The sequence below is a fragment of the Aedes albopictus genome, chromosome 2, assembly GCF_035046485.1.
Source record: "Aedes albopictus strain Foshan chromosome 2, AalbF5, whole genome shotgun sequence".
NCBI classification, from domain to species: Eukaryota; Metazoa; Arthropoda; class Insecta; order Diptera; family Culicidae; genus Aedes; species Aedes albopictus.
The window spans coordinates 455172042-455197214 of NC_085137.1; the positions used below are offsets into that span (position 1 = coordinate 455172042).

The 25173-nt window shown below is 38.8% G+C and overlaps 2 protein-coding genes across 9 annotated transcripts in view; one reads left to right on the top strand and one right to left on the bottom strand.

Annotated features, from left to right (window-relative positions):
• The window catches only part of LOC109398102 (mitoferrin), a 367824-nt gene that overhangs the window by 45963 nt on the left and 296688 nt on the right, over nt 1-25173 (bottom strand). Inside the window, exon 1 of one of the 8 annotated variants that reach the window (XM_019693993.3) lies at nt 14584-14768. The exons of the other annotated variants lie outside the window; for them this stretch is intronic. The gene's annotated coding sequence lies outside the window, so the exon portion shown is untranslated. Of the gene's footprint in view, nt 1-14583; nt 14769-25173 lie in introns of those variants that run through there. 8 annotated transcript variants of the gene reach the window in all.
• Nucleotides 1-25173, top strand: part of LOC134286925 (uncharacterized) — a 76231-nt gene that overhangs the window by 15553 nt on the left and 35505 nt on the right. The gene's annotated exons all lie outside the window — the stretch shown is intronic.

Sequence of the window (25173 nt, forward strand, 5' to 3'; positions counted from 1 at the left end):
ACGAAAATATAAAATCGGTTCAACAAAATTGCATGACCTTTTCTTCGCAAACATTTGTGATATCTGCTGTCATATTATTTAAAAAACTTTTAACTTGTTGGAGAAATTTGCATAAATTTGCGACTTTCAATATATTTTGTAGTTTTCAAAAGTTTTTTAAAACAGAAACTACTTTGAAACTGCAAAAGATAACGTTTGACAAAAACTTCGATGGAAATAAGTTTAACAGAAATTAAAAATGGTTTTCAAGTAAATTACAACTGCCATACAGACAGGCATCCGCGAAATGCGCGACTTAAATCAGACAAATCCGCGAAAATCGCGACCAAATTTCAAGGATCCGCGAAATCCGCGTCGTGGCACATAAATCCGCGACAAATCCGCGAAAATGGTTAGGATAGCTCAGATCAATCTTCAGCGTAAAAAAACAGCAACGATCAATCTTGGCAGACATCAGTAAAATGGGACAGCCCAAGTGGCTTCAGCCTAAGAACCTTACATTCGTAAGGGGAATTTCTAACTTGGAAACCATGTGAACCCGCTGTTTGCTATTTTCATCAAAAATGAAATGGCGAACTCGCTTGCCATGCCTCGAGCATGTGTGCTTGTCAACAACGCAATCGTTAATACACTCATCTCTGAATTAATCACCAGAGGTGTAAGTGTTATCACAATTCACGTTTCTATTGGAATTCTCAACAAGAAATACGTCTTTTGTTCGGTTTATTAACCGCAAGATGAACCATCCCTTATGGATGCTTTTTCAGAGTCGCTTTCGAGCAAGTCATCACATACTGCACTTCAAAAGGCCTTCCCCTAATTGTTGACAGTGATGCTAATACTCCAGTCAGAATTAGTCACGGCAGAGATGAGCCAGCCTAGGGCTGTAATAATAATTGAAGAAGATAAAAATGATAATAATTAGTCACGAGTTGACAAATTGGCATGTGCCAAATTAAGAATCTTTATCTGACCAATGCTGTACCGTTTTTGAGCATGTGAATGCTACTTCGTAAACTTTCCGTTTCAGGAATCCCCGGTCAACCACATGGGATCTCTTTACTGATTTGGTTACGGTCAAATTTCATTTAATTTGCCATCCATTGACACTCCAAGTGATTTAGATGATGCCATTGATACTACAACGGCCTTCATCATGGAAGCTTTTGAACAAGCTTGCCCTCTGCGGTCTGTGAAGACCACAAGAGGAACCCCTTGGCGGAACTCTGATCTGGCGAAGCTCAGGAAACAATGTAGAAGGAGTTGGAACAGACGACGTTCTGCTGGGTCGGAGGCATTCAGGTCGGCTCGCAAGACCTACCAAAAAGCTCTTCGGTCTGCTGAACGATCCGGCTGGAAAAACCTTTGTACATGTTTTTAGTTTGAGTGAAGTCAGTCGGTTGAATAAAATCCTTGCGAATTCTAAAGATTTCCGAGTGAACGAACTTCGTTTGCCAAAAGGCGATTTCACTTCCTCTGATGAGGATGTTTTTGAATGTTTATTCAGTAAATACACACTTCCCCGGATGTTCTTCTTCTTCTTCTTCTTTATGGCTCGACGTCCCGACTGGGACTTGGACTGCCTCGCTTCAACTTAGTGTTCTTTGAGCATTGCCACAGTTATTAATTGAAGGGCTTCCTTTGCCTGCCATTGCTTGAATTTGTATATTGTGAGGCAAGAACAATGATACACTATGCCCAGGGAGTCGAGAAAATTTTCTCGACCGGAACGGGAATCGAACCCACCGCCTCCGGATTGGCGATCCATAGCCTTAACCACTAGGCTAACTGGAGACCCGGATGTGTGGATATATTACATCTTCGGATGAACCTGATGTCTTTTCTTGTAGTTATGATTCGGCTCGGAGTATCATAACTTTAGAATCGATTGAGTGGGCACTCCCGAGTAGAGACTAATGACAAACAAAGGACAAAATAATAACTGGTTTTGCCATCATATCTCGTTTTGCCATTCTTCTGTTATTATGAAAAACTTAAAATGGTAAATCAATAGCAAAATATACAATCATAGCAAATCTTGTCATTGATATGTTATTCATGAATAATGCTAAATAACACATGAATAACAAAAATTACTATCATGGTAAAACTTGCAATTTAGCACTTTTTATAATGAATTGTATAAAATATCAAAACAATAACATAATTTACATTCCTAGCTAAATTTGCCATTATTTTGATATTGTGAGAAATTATTTATAAACATTAGGCCCCATAACATATTTTACCCTTAATATACCATTAACTATTATATTGTATATTTCAAGCATAACTTTTCAATTCGACGTATCTCGCAAAAGTAAACAAATCCGGATTCTCAGCTGTGTGTTTGATTCGAAATGGATTCTATTTGATGCACATCAATTTATGTTAATATAGAACTCAAACAATTAAAGAGTATAATTTGTGAAACGACGTATCTATCTACCCTAACAACCCTACGCTGCGCAAACGTTCCTAAATAGAAGAAGCCAGAGTAGATCGCGGGGCAACGGTGGCTACGTTCATCAAAGTGACTTTGACTTTTAAGTTCGTTTCGTTTTGAGTTTTTAATTTCCACAAAATAAAACTGTTTTTACATTGATTGATGAACTTAAATTTTATTGAAAAAAAAAGCTCATTTTACCTTTCTTCTGCTACTTTGAAATAATAACTGAATCTACCATTATTTTAAAATTGAATTTGAACAACTAAACCTATCATTATTTTGATCGCCACATAAACAGCTAAATTTGTTCTTATTCTGTTATCAATAACTCAAGAATGTCATATTTTGTTATTCACCGATAACAGTTAATTTGGGTCTTATTTTGTTATCAATATCTCAATAATAACTTATTTTGTTCTTCAATTTTATCCGCATGCTTTACCATTACTTTGTTATTACAATGGCAAAATAAGTTATTTTTAAGTTTTTCTGCTACCAAAATTTTGTTATTATTTTTGTTATTTTAACTCTTATTTCAAACAAACAAATAACACATTTTGCCATTCAAACATTCTGTTTTAATGGTAAAATTTGCCATTCTTTTGCCATTAGGCTCTACCCGGGCTAAATAGCTTTGCTCCTTTCAAATCTCCTGGGGCAGATGGGATTTATCCTATTTTGCTTCAGAACGGATTTGGTCATTTCAAACATATTTTGAAACACCTACTTGTTTGCAGTTTTGCTACAGGGTACATTATCCCAAATCCTGGCGGGATATTACTATAAAGTTTATTCCGAAAGAGGGTCGTGCGTCGTATGAAGAAGCAAAGAGCTTCAGACCTATCAGTTTGACCTCTTTTCTTCTGAAATGCTTAGAACGCATTGTCGATCATCACATCCGTGATGTTCATCTGGCCAATGTGCCTCTTCATGTGAACCAACATGCTTACCAATCTGGAAAGTCCACTGTGACTCCTCTACACAAAGTTGTTTACGACATCGAGAAGCCATTCGCTCAAAAGCAATCTTGCTTGGATGTTTTCTTAGATATCGAGGGTGCTTTTGACAACGTGCCTTTCGATGCCATTTTGGAAGCCACACGGAGTCATGGTATATCTCCAATGATAACGATTGGTGGGAGTTCAGATCTCTAGAACGACCGTTTAGGATTCGTCCCTACGATTAGGCAATTGTTGGTGCCTTCTGTTGACTGCAACGCCGAACTCCCACAAATCGTTATCCCCAAAACAGTCGAAGCCTCGAACATCCCAAATCACCAATAATTCCCAATTGGATTCACCAAACGCTCAAAAACCGACATCTCTTCTCGGCATTGCGTCAAGCAGCGATTAGGAAATTGAGTGTTTGTGGATGCCCCCAAGGGGGAGACTTGTCACCGCTTTTGTGGAATTTCGTAGCAGATACGCTAATGAGGCAACTCAATAATAGCGGTTTCCTACCAGCCGACGACTACCTAACATTGTTAGTATACCAACACCCTTTTGAACCTGATGCAAAGCGCCCTTCAGGTAGTTGAGAATTGGTGTCGGCAATATGGCCTTTCGGTTAATCCGGGTGATATATATGTACTACTTGCGCACCCCTAGCGCGTTCGATATGTCATTCGATGTTCGTATTTCCAAAGAGATGTCGTAACGATCGAGGTGAAAACGATGAAAGGAATATATGTGAACGTTAGTTTACTCTGAACTACCATCGCAACTAGATCACTTATTTCCTCAATTCCATATCACAGTTACATTCTACGATACATCTCCACCACGACCAGGCTGGTTCGGTCCAGCTGAACAGCGCTCTTTTTCGGTATAGAAAACCGAGTAAAACATCTAAAAACTGTGGGCTTTATTTACGCTTTTCAGGGCGCTGTTTGAACCCATTGTAATATACGCTTATGCTTCAGTGTCCTCTTCTAGGGGTGACAATCCTATTTCCCTATCTGTTCTTTTCCCTATCGTATCCTTTATTCCTTTCCCTCTCCCTCAGGTAGATGATGAACAGGCTCGTGTTCATGGTGATGGCACAAATTTCCCAAATGGAGGAGAACGTGCTTCTGGCGCCAACGTACTGTTATCTAATGCCTGATACCGTTGTGTACGTAAAACGGAGTCAACACAATAATTGGTTCGACATGAAGCGTAGAGATGTTTTGAAGGAAAAGAACGTAGCGCGGGCAGTAATGCTGCAGTATGAATCCTGGTATAACGGGGAACAATATAAACAGAACCGGAAGCAGCAGATCTGCCTAGGAAATTAAACTACTGTACCGTTCTCAAAATACACGGAAGTGGTACCTGTAATGGATTCGTACCGCAAGCTGCAATGTGCAGTGATATGGTTGAGAGCCTCTTGTTGGACGGACGTGAGATTATTGAAAGGTGGAAGAAGCATTTCGATTAGTATCGAAAACGAGGCAGTGGAGGAAACGAATACGACTACGTGTAGCAGAGGACGGGCAAAAAACGAGTCTCAGGAAAGCTCAGAGAAGCTAACGATGCTATCTACCACATTTAAAACAACAAAGTAACTGATAAGAATGGTATCACAGTTGAACTCACCAAGATAAGCTCAGAAAAGTTGTCTGCTCAACAACCGGAAAATTGAAAAGCTACCGGAGATGTATAAGGAAGATCACCTCATTTACAAGAAATGCTATAATTTGGAATGTGAGAACTTTCGAGTTATCTTAGACCATTTTCCGTCGTCTATGACCGAAAGCACATGAGTGTCTGGGAAGTTATCAAGCCCGCTTCGGCGACGGCCGGTCGGCAACGGATCGGGTCTTCACTCCGCGGAAGATCTTCTACAAAATCTGTGGAAATGGCCTTTTCAGTCTTGACAAAGTTCAATGCTCCAGAAGTATCGTGAATGGTCCCAACGCATCACCTATTGCAAAAGGTTTGTATGTCACAATCTCAATACTTGAAAATAACACACATGGTAACCCTATTCTTATGAAAAACCGTCACCGGGTAACATTATGTCATTGATCCACCGCGTACAATGACATAGCTATATAAAACCGTAATGGTTCTTATCAGTAGTACGTACATGCAGCGCCTCTCAGAACCAAACCAGTGCAGCGGCAATGGTCAGTTATCATCATCGCAAAACCATCCACCAAAACCAGACCGAGGTGGTTTGCGGAAAGAAACGAACCAGCGAAACGAATGGCAGAGTTATATGATCATAACAAAAACATTCACGTTGTCGTTCCGACTTAATTGATACATCAAGATGCGATTGAACAAGTGAAGTGGAGGAGCATTCGTTATTTGCAAGGCGGATGAGTGGGACGCGCTGCTGAGAGACAGTGTATAGTGAGGAGAGTGTCTTTTACTTTGGACGGACGGAGGAGGTTTTTTTTACGACAGAGCAAAGTTGCACATCGGTGATTATCGAATGTGTGTGACTTTCCGCGCGCGCGCGCGCTCGTCGCTGCGCTGACTTCCGCCGTCGAGGACCCACTGCGAAAGTTGGAACAAAAAAAACTGTCTGCTTGTGCGGGTAGGACGGTAGATTGAGATCACGAGGGATTATCGGGATTATGTGTTGTGGCCGATAGCGCATCACGAGACATTCCGGTTTCCTAGGAAGCGCTTCCTCCTTTACGTTCAATTCGATGACGATGGTGATGACGCTTAGACGGATGTCATTATCGCACATGAGGTGAGAAGTGATGAGATATTCTGTAGATTGAAATGGGATATAAATTACCCTAATTTTGATCTAATATTCAACACAGTTATTGTTAGTTGTTGTTGATGTCTGCCATATGGCAATTGCACAAATTACATTCTGTGGTATTTTTCACATTGTTTTTAACAAACACCATTCAATATCGATCAATAGAATAATAATTTCTATACGCCTATCTTGCAGAGTGTATGTACTACACTGAAAAAATATTTTGTTGCATTGTACGAAATCGCTCGTCCGGTTTACGAATGCCATTCGTTGTTTTCTGCAACGAAAAGATTCGTAGTGCGCCTGAGCTCGTTTCGTAAAAAAAGTTCACTCCGACACAATAACACAGATTTTTTCTGTCTCTTTTTTTGTCGGACCGACGTAAATCATGTTGAAAAAAAAAATAGCACGCGTATATCAGCTTGGTTTTTACAGGCTCCGAACACGTATCTTCTGATTGATACCTACCAGTGCTAGACATCCATCTGTAGGCGCTTGTTGAAACCGTCCGGAAACAACCAGAACGCTTTCTATTCTGATTCAATTTATAAATAACTTTTACTTCCAACTGAGAGCATGCTTCCTTTCCTCTTCTCGCATACGCACCGTCATATGCACATGAAAACAGGTTGCTTTGTTGTATATGCGCTCCACTCAAACATCAGTGATGACTGCCAAACTTTGTTGCATTCTACGAAGCGAAATTTTCTTTTTACGCATGGTTAGTAAAAAACGTTTGACATTTGTTTGTTTTGTTTCATTCTACAAAGCGGCAGCTAAAATCTACGAATGAGCAAGCTTAGCGTCTGTCGGATTCGTGATTTCGTACATGATACAACTCCATTTGTACTGTTTCAGCGTGGTGGTACGAATGGACTGTACATTTTACGCAAATTGCTTTCAATTTACGAAAACTGCTTTTACGAAGCATATTCGTTGAGCTTTTACGAAAGTATTTTATCAGTGTGGCGTTAGTGTTGTCATCGGTTGGCAACCTTACTCAAGTAAAGATTCAAATCCTTACACAACCTTCCGAATGAAATTTGTTCTAGCCTGGATGTCTGTTCTCTGTGATCTTAAATATTTCAAAATAGATGCGTCTACCTAAAGTTATTAAGCAAAAGGCACTTCCTAGTTTTTTTGAGAACGCATTTTTTGCACACTGTGATCAATAAAATAAAATTTAAAGCGATGACATATGACTTTTTCGACCCTAAATCATGCGTACAGCCGGAGTGAACATGTTTATGCAAAATAAGTGATTTTTCAGTACACTGATATATTAAATTACTGAAAAAACTGCTAAAACACCCTATTTTTCACATAAAATAAGCAATAAATCAAAATTCAAAGCGATGACATATAGTTTTTTTGGTCTTAAATTGTTCGTAGGATTGTACTGGACATTTTTTGATTAAAAATAAAAATGTTTTAATTACACTCTTATTTTGTTTTACCCGAAGAACTATGAAAATTCAATATTTTTTACCCAAAGTAGTCAACAAAACCAAAATTAAAACGATAACTTGTAGTTTTTTAGCCTTGAATTGTTCTTAGTAGTTTGAGGGACATACTTGAAGAATAATAGTGATGTTTTCATTACACTCATATTTTGATTTACTCAAAAACCATCGAAAGTACCACATTTCTCACACAAAATGGTTAACAAATAAAAATGGCTTACAATGCATTGCAGTTTTTTGCCTTGAAATTATTTGTGAAAGAGTTCAGGACATATTTGATGAACAATAGTCACGTTTTATGACACTCTTAATATATTTTACTCAAAAAGTTACAAAAAATACCATAATTTTCATACAAAATAGTGAATAAACCAAATTTTAAAGCCATAACATTTAGTTTTTTGGCTTTAAATTTCCAATAGAATGTACTGGACATAATGTTGATAAAATTTTAAAGTTTACATGACACTAATATTTTGTTTTATCAAAAAATGTACGAAAATATCACATTTTTACACAAAAAAAGCCAATAAGCCAAACTTTAAATCAATGACATGTAGTTTTTATACTTTGAAATTGAGTGGGTTTATTTGAACAATACTAGTGATGTTATATTACACTCATAATTAATTTCGCTCGAAATACTAGAAAAATACCACATTTTTCTCACAAAGTAGTCAACAAATAAAAATTGAATTCAATACTTGTTTTTTTTTGCTTTTAAATTATTCGAAAAAGAATACTGGACGTATTTGATAAAAAAATAATGAAGTTTTCATGACACTCTTAATATATTTTACAAAAATTTAAAGCAATAACATATAGTTGATTGGCTTTTAATTTTCTGTTAGAATGTACCAGGCATGTATTTGATAAATTTTTTTATGTTAACATTACACTCACAATTTATTTGAAAATATGGACCACCCTAATTTTTATTTACATTGAAAAGAGAGACTTATTTTTGGGAACAACATTGTAGAAGACCATATTTGTCCAAAAAAACATTTGAAGGCACAGAATGCATCTTCCCTCGTAAATCTTTTTCGTGGACCATTGTGCACTGCAGCAACTTTCACGAGAAAAAAAAGAGGGAAAATTGAACCATGGAGATGCATGTCAAAAGAAAAATTGAGAAAGAATCCGGTGAATCGCACACCACGTGCTAATCTGTGACATTTCTCGAAGTCAAAAAGCTTGTCAGACTTGCTCATTTGAATAATCAATAAAAATTAAGAAATTTCTTTTAATTTCATGAAATTTCGCCAAGTTTTACCAAAATATTTGTAGGTTTTGAAATCTTGATTATTTTCAACATATTTTTCTGAGAATTGTTTTACCCCGTTATCCTCTCGAGAAAAAGAAATAATTTGTGATAAAGCATCTATTCTCGAATAGAATAAAGAACTCTGAAAATTCGAGTCCGATCAGAGAACATCGTAGCAAAATTATTTCTAAAGGAGGTTGAGTTAGTCCGTTTTACCCTACTTTCCCCAAATGAAAAAAATCCAATAATTGCATTTCTTAGTCATCATTTTTCTGTTGAATTATTATTGAAGAAAAACCCTTGAAAGTTAAATAACGTTGTCATAATTTGCGACAACACTTCTTTTTAGACAGCTAAGAATATGGGGTAAAATGCATACCCCGAGAAATTTTTTTTTTTTCGAAAATTTTTGAGTTGGCGCATCTGGGTCACATATCAAATGAAAGCTCTTGGGTAATCCTTCAAAACGTAGTACTCAGTTTTTTATCCTAGTTCTGTTGGTACGAAAACGGACGCCGTGAAAATCGTCAAAAAAATAATGAAAATAACCTATTTCTCCAAGTTAAATATCAAAGAATATCCAACGCTTGGCTTAAATGGAAGTGCCATAGGAATAGAGTGTCCATGAAAAATTTCAGCTGAATCCGTTAGCTTTTGCGGAAGTTATTGCGATTTTAGTGATTTTACCTATTTTTAGACATGAAATCTTTGAGGGCTATTTTACCCCACTTCCCCCTAACGGAAAAATCTGAAAATCGGCCAGATATCATCTTTTATATGGAAAACCATACCCTGAAAATTTCAGCTCAATCGGAGCCCATCGATACAAGAAGGGGTTGCGGCTCTCGCGAACTGGCTCTTAACACTTCCCGTTTTAGCTGATCATTTACGGCGAAATTTTAGGTGATGCGTTCTTTTCTTATTCTTATCGGCATAACGCCTGAACGTGAGACAGCACCTGCTTCTAAGCACTTGCACAGCTAATACAGTTAATAATAACAATCGTTAATACATTTCTTAAAATTCAAAAACCCAATTGAATGATGAAATGTCTGTTGTTTTAATCAAAATTAATATAGGATAAAAGCACTAGTTTTCGCCACTTCTCTACGCTACGTCCACTCCATATAAATTCCATTGCTTATGTATGAAGTGACGAAGATTAGAGCAGACTTTTTGAGGGCGAAGTTTAGTGCCTTTACCCTATTATAAAACATATTTCGTACAGATCTTCCAGAAGAATTTTGGGAAGAATGCGTGAACATTTTGAGGGGCCTTCTGGCACTATTATTGAAGTTATTTCTGGTAAATATTTTGAGAAAAATTTTGGTAAAATGGCTGAAAAAATATTTGTGTTACTCCTTGATAGAACTCTGTTAGTTTTATAAAGGTCCCCTTAGACATGACATATATTTGGCCAAACAAACCCAACAAATGACCAACACAACGTGAATCATAGCAACCTTGGATAATTGTCGAACTTCAATGGCAAATATTTGGCATAATGACAAACAGTGTAATGATGTGCAAACTAACACATTTACACCGTTTTAGTGCCCAACCCTAGCAAATGTTTTGAACCAATATCTTTTTAAATTGCTGAAAGATTCTCGCTACCTCTCGTCTTGGTGTAACGTTCCAACTGGGTCACGGCCTGCTCATCAGCTAAGTGTTTTATAAAAATTTTCACAATTATTAACTGGGATCCTCCACTGCCAATGGTTATTTTGTATATGTATATTGTGTGGTATTCATGAAGTTTTTTTTATACACAAGGTAGTTAAGGAAATTTCCATTATGAAACGTTTTTGGGCCAGCCGGGAATTGAACCCGTTACCCTCAGCATGGTTTTGCTGATTGCACGTGTGCTTACCACATCGGCTATATGCACTTAAAGACTGTTCTCTGGAACAGAACAAACAACAAACGTTGCTTGTTGTTGTGATTACAAGTCTACCAAATTACTTCTTCTTTTCGGCATCTTTAGGATTACTCCAGGTTTACTGGTAGGGATTGCTCCAAAAATTTATGATGAGATTTATGTTGTATATATTTCTTGCTTTGATTACTGCAGAAATTGCTGTCGGGATTCTTCCAGCGATTTATCCATTAAAAACCCTTACGGAATTCGTGGTGGGATTCCTCCAGAAATTCTTGAATTTCTCTAGGAAATTCTTCCAGGAATTCTTGCAAGGATTCTATAACGATCCATTCAAATGTTCCCGTTCATTCACAACAAGTTGCGTTGATTTTTAAAGAATATTCGCCGACGTTTCGATCGCCGATAGAAGCTTTTTCAAGCATCGATACAAAATCATCAACCAATAACCAAAAGAACAGAAGTGATAGTGATACTATAAATTTAGTCACAGCATATCCAGAAATTTAAGTTTCCTACGATAGCCCAAGTAACACACTTGTCACAGAAGAGTCACGGCGGCGCAAGTTTTTGATCCGCAGAAGTCACTGTGACTCACATCTAGCAAGTTAGTATGTATTTGTTAGAAGTAAGTCACAGTGACTTCTTGGCAACAAAAACCTGCGTGGCCGTTACTCTTCTGTGACAAGTGTGTTACTTGGGAGGGTTGCAAACCGAAAACCTTTCAAGACCCACTTTTTTAAGATGTGAAATTACTTTTTTAATTTATACTAAATTGAGCCTTGAAAAAGATTCTTAAGGGATCAAAATGTCGGCGAAAATTATGTAAAAATCAACGCAACCTGTTGTGGCCGATAGCTAGTACCCCCGGAGAAGCATTCCTTCTGTGATTCCTCAAGAAACTTTTCTTGATATTCTTTCAGGAACTCCTGCTGGGATGCCTCCAACAATTCTTGCTAGTATTCCTGCAGGTTTTTTTTTCCAAAAAATTCTACATGGACTCCAACGGAGATGTACGTGGATTTATCCAGGAATTTCTCTATGGATTTTCCTAGGGATTCTTTCAAGAAATTCTACTGGAATTTCTGCTTTGATTAATACAGGAATTTCCTTCAAGATTTTTCATAGAAATTTGTATAAAAACCTTTCAGATATTTTCCTAAAAATTGTGCATGCATTCTTCTTGTGATACCCCCAGGGATTTCTTCAGGAACTCCTGCTGGGTATTCCTGCAGGACTTTATCCAGTAATTTCTACATAAACTTCTTTAGTGACGTATTCAGATATTTCTGTAGATATTTCTGCAATAATACCTCTATGAAGCTGTAGGAGCGGACCTGGTGTGATGGTTAAAGCACGTGACTATCACGCCGAGGACCTGGGATCGAATCCCGCTCCCGACAAACTCACAAAATGTGGGTTCTTCCTTCGGAAAGGAAGTAAAGCGTGGGTCCCGAGATGAACTAGCCTAAGGCTAAAAATATCGTTAATACAGATATAAAAAAAAACCTCTATGAATTACTCCGTACATTCATCCATGAATAAATTTGCGGATGGCATAAATTTTCCAAATGGAGGAGAACGTGCCCCTAGAAAGGCCTACTGATGAATAAATCTAGGGATTTTTCAAGAATTCCTCTTAGGATTCGTTTAGGGAACCTTCTAGGAATTTCTTAAAATGTCCCACTAAAAATGCCTTCAGTTATTACTCATATGAAAATTACTCTAGAAATTTACTAGGATTCCTCTATTAGATTTCCCAAATTAGGCATCCTCTATGGATTTTTCGGGGGTTTTTCTTGTGATTTTCCCAAGCTTACCTCATGGTATTCCTAAACGAAATTCTCTTGGTATTGCTTCTAAAATTTCTGTAGAAAATCTTGTTGGAAATTCTCCTGGAATTCGTTTATCAACTTATTTCTGCTGTGATTCCTCTTGGACCTGTTCCAGATATTTCCCCAGTACTTTTTTCATCTGATATCCTAACAGAGATTTCTTCAAATATTGCAACAGCAATGCCTTCAATGAGTTTTCAGGAAATGCTCCAGGAATTCCTCCAGTGATGCCTCTAGGGATTTCTACGGGGATTGCAGTAAATATAACTTCGGAAATTATTTAAGGGATTTATCCGGAGTTCCTGTAGGTTTTTTTTTGCAGAAACTAGTTACGATATTCCTTCCGGAATGCCTCAAGGTTTACGTCCCGTAATTCCTCAGGTGAGTTATCCAGTAATTCCCCCCAAAAATTTCTTCAAAGAATCCTTCAGAGATTTTTTTAGAGATTAAGATCTGAAAAATTAAAGTGGAAAGGCAGCTAAAACGTAGCCAACTCGGGCAGTATGAGTTATGACATGCTCGATGTTGGTTCATTTCATTCGTAGACAGCTAAAGCTAGAAGTTATGATTAAGCTGCGTTAACCAGTTTCGCTACCGCTGCAGTCAACTATCTTCTGTTGACCACAATTACTATTAGCTGGGTTAACGCTGTGTTCCAGTACCGATGTTATGATAAGAAGAAAAATAATTAAAGATTTAATAGTTCTACTGTAAAATGCAAAATAAAATTCCTTGTGCCAAAGCACTGAATGTTAACTTAAAAATCCCATTTTTTTTCTGTGCCCTTGACACCTATTCGATGTTTGTACCACAAAGCAGACTCTCCCCACCTATCTCCGTAATTCCTGACTCGCTGCTACTGACGAGTTCAGAACAATTTCTCATGAATAAAAAATGATTTTAAAAAATGTCCCGATTTTGTCAGCCAGGTCCTTACTGTATTTGATGTAAGACGGAAAAATGAGTATCCAAAAGCTGCGCGCCCAATGGTCATGAGATATAATGGCTAATTTACTAAAAAAAATTAACTATAATTCGTTGAAAATCCAAGGCATACTAATCCAGAGCCATGGTGTTTCATATACTAGTTGAAAACAGCACTGATTAGCTTCAGGCGCAGTCTTGTAAATGTTATTGACCAAAATGAAAAAAAAACTTTAAAGAACTTTTCAGAAAATTAGCCTATTAGAGATCAAGGAACGTTAAAACATGTGACAATCACGCCGAGGACCTGGGATCGAATCCCATTCACGACAAACTCGCAAAATGTGGATTCATTCTTCGGAAGCGAAGTAAAGTTTGGGTCCCGAGATGAATTAGCCTAGGGCTAAAAATCTCGTTAATACAGATAAAAAAAGTTAAACATGGATTGGTTAACGTCAAATAGACGAAAATGAGGTTTGAAGTTGAAAACACTTTCGCATTTTTACCTACAACAAAAACGTGTGGAAAAGGTAAACAATCCATTCAGGCTATACGAGTTCGGTGTTCAGCCGTTCTAATTTTGTCATAACATACCAAACGGTATTCAAAATCAAGTATGATCAAACTAAATTTACTGTTCTAAGCACACGCGCCACCAAAGTGCAATGTCTGCTCTCTCGGGACCCTTATCAGCAAGCGCACCTCACACATCACCTTTAGATAAAACAGAATTTATAACGCCTCCCGGTGGCAGTGATGAGCTCATTAATCAACCATCCAACCGACTTTGTACGGTACCTACTGTTCAAATGTTTTTTTTTGCATTTCTTCCAGAAAAGTCCCCCGAACGTGACTCGGTTGAACAAAACATTCGTTGATCGACTATATAACTATGTAGACACTTGTTGTTTTAGAAAAGCTATCAAACGAACGCATTTAAAACTTTTGAAGCAACCGAAAGTGTTTTTAAATTGTGCGCAGCACTCACTCACTACTATCTGGGGCTCCAGCTAGAAGCAACCATGCGAACGCGATTCACGTTTTCGTTCCGGTAAACTTACACAAGTCATGGTGATTTGCGATCGGTGACCTATCGGCAGGGTAGATATCAGCTGCTCGGAATATCCTTTTCGCACCGACTGCTGCAGCACTTTTGGTCGGACCGCACCGCACTCGTCGACTGAGTTGCCGTTTTCGATGCCACTAATAAAACTGAAAATCGCAATTGCCCTTCGTGGGGCGTGCGTACGTACATGCAAAGTGCACGTAGGGCAACCGAACCCAACTGCAATTGCATCAGAATAATATAGGCAGCCCTCCACCGTGTGCGGACGACTGACTAATTATTCACAACTTCTCTCCGGTTCGGACTTTTTTTTTCCGCGCACCAGCACATGACAGAAATTGCTAATCGTCTAAAATTGCACCTAAAAAGTCACAAGAACCAGCTCGATCTGTCTCTACCAAGAAGGAGGATTACACAACTTCGCGCCGTCCGTTGCTGGCGCAAATTGGTACACACATACATCATCGTTTTACAGCACCGCGGCCTGCGAGAAGCTGACCGACCCGACCGAGTGGATAATTGTATGGGTTGGGTACTTACTTACTAGTTTGATAGACACTGACTAAAACAGTCAGTGGATATAATCAGTCTCGCGAATAGTTGTTAACTTTTATAGCGGTCAAACGTCACCACTTCGGGTGGTTTTGTTAGTATTCACGAGATGGAATACCGTTCTCGGCGCGTGACTTCCACACTTTGTGCGACAAAACTCACTAATGCCATCATATCTTTTCGGTGGACCACTAAGCTATGTCTAGAGTCTAGACTCTAGACCGAACATGTAACGGTGATGCCAGCAAGTAAATATAGGCCAATACCTAATGAGAAAAGTGCACGCTCTTTTAGAGAAGGACGTCAATGGCTGCTGCAAGGTGTTCTGCAAACGCAATAACGGTCTACCAACAACAGCTGATTTCGGAAGTCGACCAGGTCGTCAGCTTTCTAGGTTGCGACACGATCCATGGTTGTGCGCCTTCAGTCCCGCACTCTACGGTCCGCAAATCGTCCTCCACTTGGTGGACCCACCTAGCTCGCTGCGCACTATGTATTCTTGTAACGGTCGGATTGCCCTGGAGAACCATTTTAACCCTCGAGCAGTCGCGTCTTTGACTACCTGCAACGACGCCACGCTCACGCTATGTACCAAAAGCGTGCATTTTTCATGGTACGTGTACTCAGGGCTTGTCCATAAACTACGTAGACTCTTAGGGGGGACGGGGGGGGGGGGGGGTCTGACCAAAGTCTACGCTCCATACAAATTTCGAAAATTTTGTATGAACAAAAGTCTACGAGGGGGGAGAGGGGGGTCTGAGATGGCCGAAAAAAAGTCTACGTAGTTTATGGACAGGCCCTCAGTACACGACGCGACCGCTCTCGGGTTAATTGGTTTGCTATCCGACATCCCGATGACGTGACCCGCCCACCGTAGCCTTCCGATTTTCGCGGTGTAGACGATGTTCTCTCAGCAGCTGATACAACTCGTGGTTCATTCGCCTTCTTCAAGTCCCGTCTTCCATCTGCACTCCGCCGTAGATGGTACGCAACACCTCCCGTTCGAAAACTCCAAGGGCGCGTTGGTCCTCTGCACGTAGAGTCCATGCGTAGAGTCCGGTCTAATCAGCGTTTTGTAGATAGTTAACTTCGTGTTACGGCGAACTTTGTTAGATCGTAGAGTTCTGCGGAGTCCAAAATAAGCTCGACTTCGTGTCACAATGCGTCTCTGAATTTCTCTGCTGGTGTCGTTGTCGGCGGTCACCAGTGAGCCTAAGTACACGAATTCTTCAAAAGCATCCATTTCATCACCGTCGACAGAAATTCGGGGTGGTGGGCACGATGATTCCTCCCAGGAGCCCTTTGCCATCATGTACTTTGTCTTTGACACATTAATGACTTAACCGATTCGCTTGATTTCATTCTTTAGTCGGATGTACGTTTCCGCCATCGTCTCAAATTTACGAGCTAGAATATTAAAGCCATTTGCGAAACCAAGCAGTTGAACGGACTGCTGAATCGTACCACTTGTGTTTATCATCGCTCTCCTTATTACAACCTTTGAATCAATGTTAAACAACAAGCACGAAAGACCATCTCCTTGCCGTAACCCTCTACAAGATTCGAAAGTACTCGATTGTCCCTGATCATTCGATCCATCATCGCTTTGATCAACCGTATCAGTATATTCGGTAATCCGTATTCGTGCATAACCTGCTATAGCTGAACTGTCTATTGTGTCATACACCGATTTGAAATCGTGATGTGTGGGCACGTTGTATTCGCGGCATTTCAACAACACATGACGGATGGCAAACTTCTGGTCCGCTGTAGCGCGTTCATCCATGAGAATACAGCCTGTTATTGCCCCACGAACTCTCTTGCAATCGGTGATAGACGGCGGCATAAAATTTGGGAGAGTATCTTGTAGGCAGCGCTCAGTAGTGTGATCGCGCGATAGTTCCCGCAATCCAACTTGTCGCCCTTGTAGATGGGACACATGATACTTTCCTTCCATTGCTCCTGTAATACTTCCTCCTAAACCTCTCGCTTTTCCACCGTATTTTAGAAGCTCGCTTGGTAGTTGATCTGCTCCAGCGGCTTTGTGGTTTTTCAACCAGTCAACATCCTCCTCAATCTCTTGGAGGTTAGGGGCTGGAAATCTTTCGTCCCGCACACGTACTCGTTACCACGCCACCTTCGGTGCTTGCAACGTCGTCATTGAGGTGCTCATCGTAATGCTGCTGCCACCTCTCGACCACCTCATGCTCGCTCGTGAGAATATTCCCGTGATTGTCTCGGCACATGTCGGCTTATGGCACAAAGGCTCTGCGCGACTTTAATGGATCGAATTCAGCCTGCATCATTTTAAGATTCTTTTGATCTTTTCATAAGACTATCTTATGAAATATGTCATAACAGTCACGATCAATTTTCGTAAGGTATAATGGCATCCATAAATTCTAGTTATAGGAAAAACTCATAAAGTATTTTGATGAATTTTCTTAGTTATTTTCGCTGAGTGCAGTAATGTTGAGATTTCAATGCAAAGCCAACAGAAAACTGTAATTTACGATAGCTAATCAACCATCTATCTGTCTGTGTGTCTGACCCTTATGCATTCGGAAACTACTAAACCGATCGGCGTGAAACTTTGTATGTGGGTACTTTTGGGGCCGGGGAAGATTTTAGCATAATGTGAAACTCATCCGATCTCTGGACTCCCATACAGATGAAGTTGCGGGGGACTTCTCTAAGGAACTGTATGTTAAAAAAACACAGTAAGCAGGCAGTATGACGTTTTCCGGGACAGCTAGTATATATAGGGTTTCGAACTACTTGGGCACCCGCGTCAATTCCCGGCACCTCACAGCAAAGCAAAAAAAATCAAAATATCACTTGGCGCATATTTTCAAACGCACTTCCGTAGGTAATCATCTCCCGCAACATTTCCGCAACGGGATCCACAGTCAATGAGCTACGCTTTCACTCTGAAGCCACATAAGTGCTCAAAACAAACATTACACGCAGATGAGTGCACTTCGGCAGCACAAAGATGGGTGCCGAAGTGATTTCCCATTTGCTTTTGCTGGAAGTTCGGCACTGGTGCCGAGAATTGGCGCTGGACTAGGTGCAGTGAACTCGTTCAAAATCAACTTTCCGGCAGAAAAACTTCACAACAATTACTGTTAACAACAAGTTCACGCAATAAGGTATCAATTCAGATGGCAGAAGTGGACGAAAATAGTCATTTCGTTGTGAATTTAGGCAATAAACAATTTTGTTTACCTGTTGTGCCGGGAATGGGGTCGAAAACCCTATCAATGAATTTCTGTCTGTCTGACCGTTATGGATTCGGAAACTACATAATGGAGTTTTGGGGCCGGGAAGGCTCTTAGCTCGCTGTGAGACCTCTCCCATCTCTGGATAAGGGGGCTCCCACATAAGTTTGCGAGGGACGTCCCTAAGGAGCTGTATGTTAAAAAACACAGTAGGCAGGCAGTACGACGTTTGCCGGGACAGCTAGTTTTGTATAAAAACAAGTTTCACTAATTCTCTTGGCTACTCCGATTAATATTCTCAAGAACTGTTGCCTGGATTGAGAATTCCTGCAGAGATTTGTCTAGAAATCTTATTGCAAATCTATCCAGAATTCGTTCCGAAATTCCTTGGAGGATTTCTCGAAATTATCTAGATGATTCTTCCTTAAATTCTTTTCCGGATTATTTCTTGGATTTCCCACACGATTCTACCCGAGATTTCTTCCAGGGTTTTTCCCGACATGTTTCAAGCGATTTGCACTGGATTTCTCCTGAAGATCGTTCCAAATTGTATTCAATTTCCCGTACTGGTTTTCTGGGATAGCTTTCCAACAGTTGGATTGGATTATTGCGAGATTTTTGCAAAAATTCTTCCGATATTTCTCTTGGTTTTCTTCGCGTTATCCCAGGAGACATTTCAAAAAAAAAAAATCCTGGAAAAATCCCTGCAAGAGCTCCAGGAGCAAGTATTGAAGAACTCCCAAAAGGAGCACTCAGAATTTCGGCACAATTTCTGTTAAGGATTCCGGGAAGAGTTCTGGGAATAATCCCAAGAAAATCTGCAGAGATAATTTCAGAAGGACCCCCGCAAGAAATCCTGTAAACAACTACGAGAAAAAGCATGAAAAAGCTTTAAAAAACACGGGTAGAACTGCATAAGAAGTATCAGCAATAGCTTCAGCTGAAATCTCAAAAGGCAATTCGGAGAAAATCTTATGAGGAAGTCCAGGAAAACTCTGAAAGACATCCCAGGACTCACACCGGAAGCAATAGACTGAGAGAACCGGAAGAAACTTAAAAAGAAATCTCAAGTGAAACTTCAAAAGAAATATCGCGAGAAGCTTTGGGGAATATCCCGGCTGAAACTCCTATAGAAATACCGGGAGAAGCTCTAGAAGAAATCTTGGAAAGAGAACCAGCAGAAAATTCGTGAAAAACTTCATAAGAAATCCTTGGAGGAGCTTTAGTAGAAACCTAAGGAATAACTCCTGCAGAAACTCTGATAGAAATCCCAAGAATCCCTGGGGAAGTCCCTACAGGAACACCGGAAGGAATAGCAGATAATGTTCAAGAGAAATTCCGAGAGAAACTCTAGGAGAAATTCCGCAACAATATTTGAGGGATATTCTGATATATTCTGATTCTGGAAGAAATTCCACTGAAATTTCTTTGGAGAAAACGCAGAAAGAACTCCGGAAAAAATCCCACGCAAGACTCTGGCAACAATACCGGAAAACTCTACGGAAGAAATCCTGGAAAGAAATTCTAAGGGATTTTCGTGAAAAATCCAGGAGGAATCGGTCGGACATCATGAATCTTGGAAGATTCTCAAGCACAGAAAGAATCTTGTGAAAAATCCTGGAAGGCATTCCAAAAGGTATTTTTGAAGAAGTTACAAAAAGAGACTTGAGGAATTTCTGTAGAGTAAAGTGGGGCAAAAGTTCGAGTGGGGCAAGAGTTTTTTTTTTTACATTTTTGAGCACAATTCAAATTATTTCTTTCGGATGTCAAGATGGTTCGAACCCTTTTTTAAAAAGAGTCTTTCACTCCAAAAATTATGAAAATTGATCAATATTTCGAAAAGTTATGACAAAATGTTGGTTTTTGATCAAAAAATTGTAACATGCGATGGTCCTTCCAACGCATGGAATGGAATTGTAATGAAATCAAATTTGATATTTTATTTTGGGGCGTAACTAGGTATATTTTGAAGATGCTTTAGCATATATAACTTTTTGCAAAAGAGATTTGGAAATCGTATTTTACACATAGTGGGGCAAAAGTTCGAATTGTGGGGCAAAAGTTCGAGTCATGTGGCAATTTTAGGTTTAAACCTAAAATTCTGCAAAATGTACATATTATCTCTAAGAGTGATGGAATAAGCGAAAAAATTCGATAAAAGTTGAAAAAAAATTGTTTAATCTGAATTTGGCGGAAAACTACTAATTTTTGGTGTAGTAAATTCAACCCTGATTTGGGTAAAATCCAGGTCGAATTTTAAAGTGTATTCCAGTTCTAACATCAAATATTAAGTGGTTTCAGGTATTCCTATTACATAAGTGTCAAAATAGTGTGCTACGGTTAGCGAAATTCCACAAACACTAGATTCGAACTTTTGCCCCAGTGGTGGGGCAAGAGTTCGAATTAGACACACGCATACAAAAAGTGTTGTAACTCAAAATTGAAAAGACATTTGGCGTAACTTTATTCAGCAAAATTTTAGCTCATGGATGGTAGAATCACCACACGGTATTTGTTAATTTTTATATGCTTCGATTTTTTGAAATAGGTTGAATTTTCAACTAGGGTCGAACTTTTGCCCCACCTTACTCTACGTGTATCTGCTAGATCTAGGAACCCTTCTTGTGTTCTTCTGGCACGATTAATCAGGTTCTTTCTTGATTTAACTTGCTTTTCAAACAATCATCCGAAAGGGATCCTGAGTGTCTTCAAAGAACCACAAGCATCCAGCAAGAACCCTCAGCATTACGGGGAAAACATTTGTATTGGCAGTTCTTACTACTTGCACACCTTAAAAACTCGCTAATTGTTGCACGCTTCATAAGAAAAGCGCGGAGTGTGCAACAATTGGCGATTTACCCTACAAGCATTAAGTAAAAACCCATGTTCAAAAGTAGTAAACGCTTCATATTCGAACATTTTTTTTATTCTTACCAACAATGTAGTAAACTCTGGGGACTTAACTTCTGAGTTGATCTGCACGAAGTAAGTTCAGTCAAAAAATTTTCAAAGCTAATTATATAAGTCATAAATGATCAACATTTTATTGCATTCGGTTGATTAAGGAGAAACTCCAGAGAAAACAAATATGGCTGCCACAATGGCGGACTTGTACCCCTACTCACGTTTTCAAGAGCACCAATATTAAAAATTCGTAAACAAATGCGCTCGATTTTGAAAAGCAGCCTCTTTTTGCAAGTGAGCAAAGCCAGAATAAACAAGTGCGGCTTGGTTCGATGGTTCGTTCGTCAGATTTGTGCCTCTAAAGTTTGTATACAAAACTACAGTGGGATATCTCTTGATGTTTCACCTTAAATCCAAATTTAGCCATTTATCGGCTTATTATACCTTTTTCTAGACTCTTTATAACTTCGTGCAGAACAGGGCGATCTTTTTTTAAAATTTTGACCACTGATACACATCTAGTTGATCTACTTACAGTGAAAATTTGACAATATTGAATATTTGATGCACTTTTTGAAAAGTTACAGCTAGTTGAACATTGTTTGGAAAGTGAAAATTTTGCCTGTCTCGAACATTTTGTCTATCCCCTGTACCATGTAGCAATTGTTTCGGTAAATTCTTCATGAATTCTCTCTTTTCAGGAGTTTTCCTAGAAGTGTATATAAAGATTATCCACGTATTTTCTATGTCGTATGTTATCAAAATGTTACTTTTCTATGTTATGATCCACTTATGGTCATATAATTTAGCAATGTATAGAATAAAAATAATTAGACATTTTGTAAATTGTTTCTGTTGCGTTGCAGAAACTATAGTTGAGACTGTGTTCAAGTAACAATGTTATTCTTTTATTAAAATATCGGGAATTTCAGAAGGGTTACAATACAATTTGACCTTAATTGGAAGAGACAAGGTCGCATTTATCACAGTATTGGTTAGAGATCAGTGGCCTAAATTTAGCTGGCGATCGAATTTCTCCAGAAACTACAACAAACGTCTCGATTGCTCCGTCTATCAAGTAGTGCCTATCAGTTTTTCAGCTAATTTCCAGTTATTTCGGAGAACGCCTTATTGCACAGATATTCCCTGAGGATTTCCTGAACGAAACATTCAGAAAATACTTCGATTTTCCTTCTTATCACATTTTAATCATTAAATTTTCCAGGAATTCAGTAATAAGTTTCTAGAAACAATAGCTTCAAGTATTCTGTGAATTCTTGATTAAGCTTTTCAGGAATTCTTTCTATAGCTACGCTGAATTTCACAGTGGAAAACCACAATATTTGCAGTGCTCAGTATTGGCTACACTTGCTGTGTCTAGCCTCCCACAAAACGTGAAACCGTATTCAGCAGAGAGCCAAGAGAGTAGTCGACTTGCTGCGAGACACACTACTGAACATGAGAGATGTGGGTTAGTCTGACAAAGTGCGATTTGAGCCGGTTTTCCTCACCGTCAGGAATGGGACGATGCAATTGCACTTACCGCCGAACTGCATTCACACAGTTGCGGGTGTGCAGCGGCTGCACATGTATGTAGGCAACTTCCATACCATCTGTGGGATGACTTCCACAGGGAGATTCTGCGCAGCAGATCCGCAGTCACATGTTTCCGACTCGAGACGAAAACAAACCGGGCAGACCGGGTTTGTTGAAAGTGTGACGACGGTGTCGGTTTTGTAGTTTGGAGACTATGATATTTTGTGAAGACTCCACTAGACTACTGAATTAATCGAAATATAATGTACATGACAAAGCCTAAATTTCGCAAAGAAATGCCGAATAATGCACAATCACTCACAATGACATCCCGTCGTTGGCTCAGATCGGATTCCATTTCTTCTTCTGATAGAGGAATCTGACCGAGAGACGAATTCGACCTTGAGTTGAGCACAAACGAAAAATTAGGTACAAGGAGTTGGCAAAAAGGGTAGTAGGACGGTGGCGGGTGAAGCAAGGAACAAGTTTGTTCGCACGATACCTTATGGAAGCTTGCTGACATTGCATAAAAAGAACTAGTGTTGGTTGTGTGTCTGTCGTCAACGCGGTTCGATGAAAGGCGAAGATCGTTGACCGGATAAGAATTGTTTAGGTTGTTGGGTGTAGCAGTTTTTCGGTTTGCTCCATTCGCAGATTAACAAAAGCAAATTTGTGGATAACCACGGAAGGTTCGAATGACAAATTGAGGATACTCTAGCATCTAGCTTATTATGCATGCGTTTGTAAAAGTAAATATCACTGAAGACGTTCAAGGATATACCTTAAAGAAATGTCTGGAGATGTTCTTGAAATTTTAGAAAGTTTGTTGGTAGATTGGATTCTTTGGAGAAGGCACCCATCAACAATAAAATGGCGAAACCACTGAAGCAATTTCTAATTGAATACCTCGTGAAAGCTACAGCGGAAGCATAAAGCGTTTTTGGGATTACTGTTTGAACCCCTGGAAATATGACAATTAATTTACCAGTCGACAAGTATGTCTGAAATAGACGTAAAACTTTAAGCATTTTTTTGAATTTTTGACAATAATGTGTCTAAATAATTTTCGGAATTGAAAATAATATGAGGTTTTCAATTAAAAGAATAAGATAACGTTGTGTTGTTTTCTTAGTTCCTAATGGACATTATCAAACAAATGCACAGTTTCATGAACAATATTCAGGGGATTTTAATTTTGCTAACTACTATTGCCTAACTATCAAATTAGGGTACATTGATATATGTCCCCCTTTACTGTCATTTACCAAATTTGCTGGTATGCTATAAACATGCAGAAAAACTTGTAATTAGAAGGCACGTAATGTCCCAAGTAACAATTTTAATGTTATCAAAGTTTTTTAGCGATTCAAAAACCCTAAACATAAAACCATTGATGCCGACTAGAAAATGTTCTCGAGTTCTTGTATGCCTCAATAAGCCCACGTTCTGGCTAGTTGGCCCAGTCTTATTACACGGAGAAGATTTTTGGCAAGTTAAAATAATATTTCTGATAGTTATTTGGGCTATTGAGTTGACAGTTGTTTTGAACGTGATGTTTTGCCATTTTGAGCATACTTCTACCGTCTCACGAACAATATTTTATTATTGAATCAACAAAATATATAACATAACTATGAAAAGACAAATACAACTATATGTATATTAAATTCGATAAACCGTCTGTCAATATAATATATATGATGTATAGTTGAATCAATCATCTGAATGCCAACGCCGATTCCAAGCGCATTTTCTTGTTTTTTTTTCACATGGCATCTGTTAGTGAAAATATCGTAAGAGAGAGTTCATCATAAGTTTTATTTTTTTAAATGGTTTAATCTTTCGAATGATGCTATCATACAATTCCTCTGTAAGTATAAACAGAATTATTAGTCAGAGTATGAAAAATGATGTACTTATTCTGCATTTCAGCAAACGGTTGCAATATAAGCTTTTTCTGGATTACTTGGATAACTAGATAACGCCATCATTGTCGGCGGACCGAGTAACAGGTGAGTTCCTCAGGTAATTTTATCGTTGACTCAAGTTCTTGAATACATTATAATGTACTATAGTTTTGATCCTTTAAATCCATTTTTAGGGTCGACTACCGGTTCTACAACCATTGAAGGAATTGAAAAAGGATCTACATAAAAAAAACATCCAGGTAAAGGCGGCAAAGAGCCAAATGGATGACTCAGTACCAGTATCCGTCTCCAGTATTTTTGTGAAATAGAAAAATAAACAAAATTGTTGATAGAAAACAATTTGAAGCAACTATTTATTTGTTCAAACGTACTAAATGGATATTAAAAATCACGATTATAATTAGTTGATATCACTAAATAATGCAATAAGCTGTCAAAATCTTC